The sequence below is a fragment of the Thalassophryne amazonica genome, chromosome 4 (genome assembly GCF_902500255.1).
Source record: "Thalassophryne amazonica chromosome 4, fThaAma1.1, whole genome shotgun sequence".
In the NCBI taxonomy this organism is placed as follows: domain Eukaryota; kingdom Metazoa; phylum Chordata; class Actinopteri; order Batrachoidiformes; family Batrachoididae; genus Thalassophryne; species Thalassophryne amazonica.
The window spans coordinates 14,890,672-14,898,975 of NC_047106.1; positions in this window are offsets into that span (position 1 = coordinate 14,890,672).

The window sequence follows — 8,304 nt, forward strand, 5'->3', positions numbered from 1 at the left end:
GCCCTTATTTCTAATTGTACCTCAAAACCCAGTGTCATGTATATCAGACCAGTGCCAGTACATTTGTTCATTAATAAAATGGATTGTTCCATTTTTTTTTCAAGTTCTTTTAGAATTCCCTGCCTCCACTTCTTTGATCAGGTCTGTAATCATATTTAAAGTAGTCTATTACAGGTTATTGCCAGCCGTCAGTCTTTTTACCTTTTACTTTTCTTGGCTCTGATCTGCTTTTATATATATATATATATATATATATATATATATATATATATATATATATATATATATATATATATATATTTTTTTTTTTTTTTTTTTTTTTTTTTTTTTTTTTTTTTCCACATTAAATGCAACCTTTTTATGTTTTACAAAAATCAGTTTTTCTTTTGACCGGAGAGGCAGAACCATGACCTTCTCCAGGAGAGATAATTACATTTATCATGTTAAAAATGTGCTGTGACTCACAATGTTGAAAAGTAACACAGAAAAGAAAGAACTCAGATGTCAGAATCGAGTTTAATGAGCAGGCATGTTTACACGTAAAATGAATTTGACTCAAATTATAAATAATGTCTAATAACTTGAGAAAATGAAGAAGTTTAGAAATGTGACCAGTTGTAATTCATTAAAAAAGAAAGTCTTAAAAACAACCTGAAATAAATTACAGGTCAACATTTGGACATTGAAATACTGTTAGGTAAAGTTATGTGCAAAAAAAAAAAAAAAAAACAAGTAGGCACTAACAATCGGTTTGAATCCAAAATAAACCCTTTTATTGATTAAAGAAACATTCAGCAGTGCTTTTATGTTTTGTTCCTCATTTTCTTCAATATCTATTCAAAGAGCGCCCCCTTTGCCTTCAAAGGAGTATTGCATTTGATAATTGCCTGCCCTAATCAAATGTCTGTTCTCGTCTCTCTGCATTTTTATATCTCAGACTTCACCTTCCCAGCTTTTTTTTTTTTTTTTTTGCATGAAATGCAGGACATTTGGGATATCTTATAGGAATCACAGCGCAGAGAGCCGTGCATGTCGGCATTGAATCTCATTTCCCTTTTTCATTGTGTCAAAACAGCACAAAGGCTGCTAATTGCACAATCTATTCTCTGAGGCTGCGTGTCAGTCCTCATTCCATGGATGAGTAGATAGCATTTAGAACTGCACTCTAATGCTGCAGCCGTTCCTATCACTACAGATTGAATTCCACACATCAAATTTATTTCAGATGTTATTATCTGTGGCAGGCTGCCAGTTCTGCCTGCCACTCACACAATGTCTCCACAAGGTTTTTTCTCCTCCCAGCCGGTCAACCTGCTTTATTTTCCCACAGCACAGCAGCGGCAGGCCTCAGTCAGCAACCTGGACCCGATGGACCAGGTCTCTCCAAGTACTCACATTTTCTTTTCAAGTTTGTGTCTTTACCAAAGAAAATACATACGTTATCTTACATTTTCAGCCAAGTCGTGTGTGTTTTGTTTTGCTTTGTTTTTTTGGAGCGCAGGGGGGGTGTGTTCATGATACCGTAAAAGTCCCTTTGGCTGCCACAGCAAGTCCAAGGTGGACCTGCATGTTGAATTGGCACAAGTTTTATGCTGGATGCCCTTCCTGATGCAACTCCACATTGCATGGTGAAATGTGGCAGGGGTGGGGTTTGAACCAAGAACTTTCTGCACTGAAACCAAGCGCACCAACTTGGCCACGACCCCTACCCGGGTTCATGACACCTTCATGAAATTTTTTACATTTTCGTGATGCGGTCACCATTCACTTACAAGTTTTCATCCTAGCTCCCCACCGTCACCCTGTGCCACCCCAGATTTCATGATACATCACAAAAATCTACTCCATGAACTCAGATTAAATCCCTTTTCATGACGCCATCACAAACTTGGCGTGAGATTGGGTTGTGCATTTCACCCTTGTTTTAGTGCTTTTGTATTGTTACTTATGAGACACTCTCATACTTCTGACACACTTAGAAACAGTTATGAGATATTATGTCAAAGGTTTGATATGCTAAGAAATTAAGTTATAACTAGAATAATCTCCATGGACAAATCCACTTTACATTAATGACATATGTTCGGTTTCCAAGTCCATCAGTTGTACGTATAGTTAAAAATAAACTGCTGCCGCAACATGTCTAGGATCTATTTAAACTGAGGGACTCCAGTTATAATTTGAAAGGAATTTTGTTTTTTGAGAAACTGTAGATCCGAACTACTGCAAAGAGTCACTGCGTCTCTGTTAAAGGGGTTAACACCTGGAACAACTGTCCTGACAAAATAAAAGTACTTGGTGCTTTGGTGGGCTTTAGGAGACATTACAAGAATTATAAAATTTCTTGTTATAATTGAAGACTTGGATTTATTGTTTTTGTTATTGCTTCTGGGATTGTGGTTGTGTGACAGTGTTTGTCTGGTAGTATTCTGAAAATTGTGTTTATGGTTGCATGCTTGTATAACTATGTGTATATAATTTTTATTTTTAGTATAATGGGTGGGCATTTATAAGCTTTGCTTCTGCCCTCACCCTTTTGGCCACACAGGATCTTTGTAAAGTTGTTTTGTTATGAGTTTTTTTGTTGTCGAACTGTGTGCCAAATTCATTCTTTCATTAATGTAGCAGAAATTTCTCAAATTTAATGATCACAAAAATTCTACTCCATTTTGTGACAGTATCATGAAATTATGAACTCATAGATTAAATCACTTTTCATAATGGCATCACAATCTTGCCGTGAGATCAGGTTGTACATTTCACCCTCATTTTAGTACTTTTTAATTATTAATTATGACACATGCTGTCATAATTCTGAGATGCTTTTCTGAGATATTATGTTAAAAGTTTGATATGCTAAGAAATCCACTCTAATCGACGCAAAATTCTATGACTACCTTTGCAGTAGGCGCTGATATCGCACTTAACATTGGCGTGAGCTGAGTGTCTGGATTGTGAGCAACAGGATTTAGAATGCGCTTTAAAAATTACATATTCATGGAGACTGAGGTCTTGAGTGAGATGATCACCTTAAAGCAGTGAATGAATTTAATTAATTATTTAATAATCTAGAATTATTATTTGATACTAATTTGTAAATATTATGGTAAGTTATTTTTATGATATGTTGATTGTGTTATGTAATGATTATGGGATGCTTACTCATATTTACAATACTCACTGTCATAATTGCCAGATGTTGATGTAACTATAAATTAAATTTTTAAGTTACAATTAAAAATACTACATCATAATATTTTATACAATACATTTTATGGTCAGTCATTATTACAATGTTCTTTAACAGGTACTAAAACACAATTACAAGACTGAAAGTCATAATTATTAAATCTAAGTACTAATTATGTGTAACATTTATGTGATACACACTTATATGTACCACACCTATATGTACAAGGATATCAAAGCTACATTATGTAAGACTTTATGCCTTCTAGTGGTGAGCTTGCATGGTGCTGTCACTGGCCATAGTTTTGCTTACCTTCATCTTCTGCCTGTCCACACAGAAATGGAAGTTTCCCTATACAATCTTTGTTGTTTTCAAAAAGTGTTCCATAAACACGGCACTGTTTCAAGAAGTATCTGCGTGCACACAAAACCACTGAAAACGACTGAAAACGCTGTACTATATATGCCAGGCCTGAATGTGGTGCTGTAACGTGGCAACAAAAAAATAGAGAAGAAGATGTGGAGCATGCAAAGATAAACTTCTGCTTCGAATCACATTGGATTATAAATTGACCAAACAACAAGAGAACGTTGACCGGGAATCGTGTCAATCAAAATACGATGATAAAATGGACTAAATGCAGTATTCGAGACACCTGAAAGAGAAAGATCTGACGTCTTGTGGCTGGGGTTGAGGCTGACATTAGAGAGGCATGGCTATGACATCATCACCAACATGAATTTCCTCATTGTGGGACAGTAAAGGTTTATTTTATCTTATGATTTCACAGAAGTTGGTTGTACAAAAGAAAAAGCAAAGGCAGCATTTTGAGACGTACTCACTCTGGGACCCGCTTTCACAAAACAGTGTTTTCAGTATTGTGAGTAAGATGAAACTCGTCTGCATGTGGACGGACCCTTCATCTCTGGTGATGGGGAACCAAGCTTTTGATAATCAATTTGTATGATCTTCCCTTTCACAAAAATGTGAGTTTTCAAACTCGTGAACCTGCAGGAGCAAGGAGCGTTTTATCAGTATGCAAAATGTGAATGATGGAGTGATTATGTCCCATTTGGGCTACTGTATCAACATGGTGGCCTCCATGGGTTGGGGGGGGCATCAATCTAAGGTCATGAAAACACATCTATTCATTGTTGCAGGTAATTAATTGCACAGTAATGAAGTGAACAGACGGTTATAAACACTATATTCCATTTCTGCTAACAAACACCCCTAAATCACACACACTGTAGCTTTAAATTGTAAAAACTGTGTCGTTAATACAACTGAATTTAACACTTTATTATAAAGTGGCTCGCCATAAATCTGTGGAGGTCAGAAATTTGCAAATGACTTTCTAACATGACAAAGTAACAAAAATCTGCACTTTAGCGAGTGCTCTGCCGTGTGTGTGTGTGTTAGTGTACAAACTGTGAGTATTGCACTTGTGATGTCCCGCACTACCAACTTTAGTTTTTGCTCTCTGAGGCTGTTTTGCTGCGTCGGTGATTCGCTGGAGTTGTGCGTGGCATTTCCTTTGCTCATGAGAATAGATGGGGTTCCTGGGTCTCTGAGAGAAGAGACGCCCAGCGTCTCTTTCTCCCCGAGCGGGATGAATAATGGATGGGAATGGATCAGATGACTGAACTGCTTCATCTGGCTCTCTGTAGCACCGGCCAGCCATAGATTCTCTCTGAGTGTGTAATCTGTGCATGTTATGAGGAATGGCCGTGCAGCTTGCATGCACTTTAATAGTTTTTTTGTGATGATCTCGTGCACGAGCTGATCACAGGCTGTATATTGGCGGTGGTGCCATTTAACAGGGCAGCCGTCAGCATTTTCTATTTAAATTAGTGAGGAAACTGGTAATAAAGGGTTTTCGCCCAGCCTGCTTTCTCAGTTAATGTTTGATTAGAAATGCAATGGTTTTAAATTAAGCTTTCTTTCCCCCTTGGTATGAAATCAATCAAATTAACGGAAATTGAATTATTTGAGATAGTAATCTATTTAGGCGAGCCATTCACCATGAAAATGCTTCCCTCCTGTTGTGAAAGGCAAAATAATTGAATCAGACCCTTGTAAGTGACCTCCGACTGCTGGGCAAGAAACAGAATTACTGAAATAAAATGCAGATTTTTCTCATGCTTAGACTCCATATGGGAACAGGCTGACTTTAATTTGCACAATATGTGACGTATGGACATCTTGCTGTATGCTGGAAGTCACAAACACAAACGCAAAGTCGCTTTTAACTTTTTTAATAAAAATATATTTCACTACAGTGGCAATTTGAATGGCATTGCTGCAAATTTCCTTCTCTTTTTTTTCTCCCTTCGTCGGAAATTATAATAGGAAATGATATTCCAAATATATCACTATGGGTCATCAATTCTTTATGCCTTCAGGGGATGAAACTTGCACTCAATTGGTTTCCTGCTTCTTTTCAGCTGAAACCACTTGTAAATCAGAGTTATGATTTTGGTGACGAAAATCTAAATTTATTACAGCTAAAAGTCAAAAGGAGGTTATACCTTTGTGATATGTCCTGTTTATTAATCATTTTTTTATGGTGATGTTGTGGCCAAGTGCAGATTGACTGTTTGCTATGTAGGGGAGACTGCGGTCACCCACCACACTGTTCAGAACGGGCGTGTTCACTCGTTCACGCTCCCTGCATCATAAAAAAATGTTAATATGAAATGAGTTAAAGATTATGGTCGCATCACCTTCAAATCATGGTGCATTCGCTTTAATTTAGTTGCACTGTGGGAATGTACCCTTTGTTTAGGTATCAACAGTGGTGGGCACAGCTAACCAAAAAGTTATCTTCAATAACTGGTAATCAGCTAACTGAAAAGTTATCTTTCTTAACACTAAACTGCCTAAAAACTTATCGTAACAGATAACCGATAACTTTCAATTTTGCCTCAAATACGCTCTTAGCTGCTAAGAAGCTGATTTTGAACCACCAAAGCTTCTAATAGAACCAATGACAGTCACAAACCTAAACAGCCAATGGCTGTAGGAAAGCATCATTTAGCCTGACAAGATACAGCGATGAGGCAGAGGTCTTGAAATGGAAAGCAGGTTTGAATTATGGTTTTGCTTTAAAAATAAAATTATTCTGGATAGAATAACTACATTAATGTAAACTCTTAAAATGTACAAAGTGATATATAACACATATCTGTTAATTTTAAAATAATGCACTAATTCTGAAGATTTGAACATTAACACACAGATGTCGAATGGGGGATTATGGGTAACTAAGGGCCCGGTCCCACTGGCATTTAGGAGGATTTGCGTATGGATTGCACATAAAATTGGCTCATATTCGCTTAACGTCCACAATATGCGTGAAACATGCTTGTATGAGTCGGCCGACACTCGCACACGTCTGCAATTATCCGCAGAGGCACATTTTTCCGTTGCCAGGATTTTTGAGCTGCACAAAATTTTTGGCTGCGGACATACTCAATACATACACAAACATAACCTATGCGCTGTATATTCGCCGTCATCTACTGATATCTGCAACTGACAGGGATTTGCGGCTTGGCAGCGGACTGGGAGAGTGTGTAAAATGGATATTTTGCGTGCCCATCATGTCCACATCAGGAACTAAAATAAGTTGTAGCGACTGCATACAGATTGGCCACGAATAAAGCATTTTTATTACGTCTGCTTTGCATCTGATTTGCGGCGGATGCAAGTCAGATGCGCTGTGTTAACAGCTGAACGCTGTTCTTTGTTCTGCCAGCTGCCACGTGCTCTGCACTGGATGCTGCGTATATAAAATAATTATTTTGTGGCGGATTAATCATTTTATTCTGCAAATTGGCTGTTGAAAATGGCTCTAATCACCTCCTGAATCACAGAGGAAGCTGCAGCTGCGGAAGCATTTTGAGCCATCTTAAAAGGTAATTATTTGACTTGTTTACATTGTCAAGGCTTGATAAAACAGTTGTGTGTTTTTTCCTTCTTGTCTGCAGCTGTTACAGTATTTATTCCTATGTTTATAACCAAGGGCGTAGGTTTGGTCTCAGCTTTGGAGGGACAATACCACCACCCCCCCGGCCCCCCTGCTCACCACCATCACCCCCTAACCCACTCATACCATTAGACGCACAAGTACAGCATAATACATAACATATGACGACATAATGCTGAATAATTTAACACTTTATTTACAATATTAAGTGTGTAGGCAAACAAACAAATAGCTTAAATAACAAAATTGCACCCAAAATCACAAATCTATTCTATAGGCCTACACCCGAGAGAACAAGACAACAACAAAAAAAATACTTGTGGAGCTAACAAAAAAAAAAGTTTTTGCAAACAAGATGTATAATCTATTCTCTTCATCAATAATGCAGTTGTAGGTATCTGGCAACCTAATTTGCCAAAAAAAAAAAAAAAAGGGATTTCCAATGATATATATGGTGTATTACGGTAAACGTAAGCCTGTGATGTCATAACGCAGAGGAAAAACACGGAAGTTTCACACTAGTGCGCCGCTGATTCTCATTACCGTAAGTTCTCATGTAAGCCCTCACTCTGAAAAATTTCAACACTGACAGCAAGCCAAGAACCCGTGCTTTTCAACAGCATGCTATATGTTGCATATATTACAGTAAAGTGCGTTCGGTGACTTTTGAAACGAGGGAAAAGTATGAAAAAGAGCGCAAAAGTGACAGAAAAGTACATAGACAGACAGCAAACATAAATGTAGTATTTTTTGAGGAAAAGGCAGGGTATTAGTGTCATTTGTGATGGTGTGTGCAGTTTATTTTAAGTGTGGTGCACAGCATTGTTCGCAACCCCTCCCCCCCCGCCCTTCTTGTTTTTCTGCACTGGAGCAGTGTTGCCAGATATGAAATATGAAACTATCGTACCAAAACCTCAAAATTATCGTATTTTGGGAGAAATTATCGTACACAAACAAAACGCATACAACGTAGCTATTTTAGCGTTTTTTTTTAATTTACAAAGAATTTTATGTCACATTTTTAAACAGTAATTATAGTAATGGGGAAACTATGGCACAAAAAGAACGCAAATGCACAAGCAAGACTGTGAAGTAACACAAACGTGTTAATTACCAGACTAGA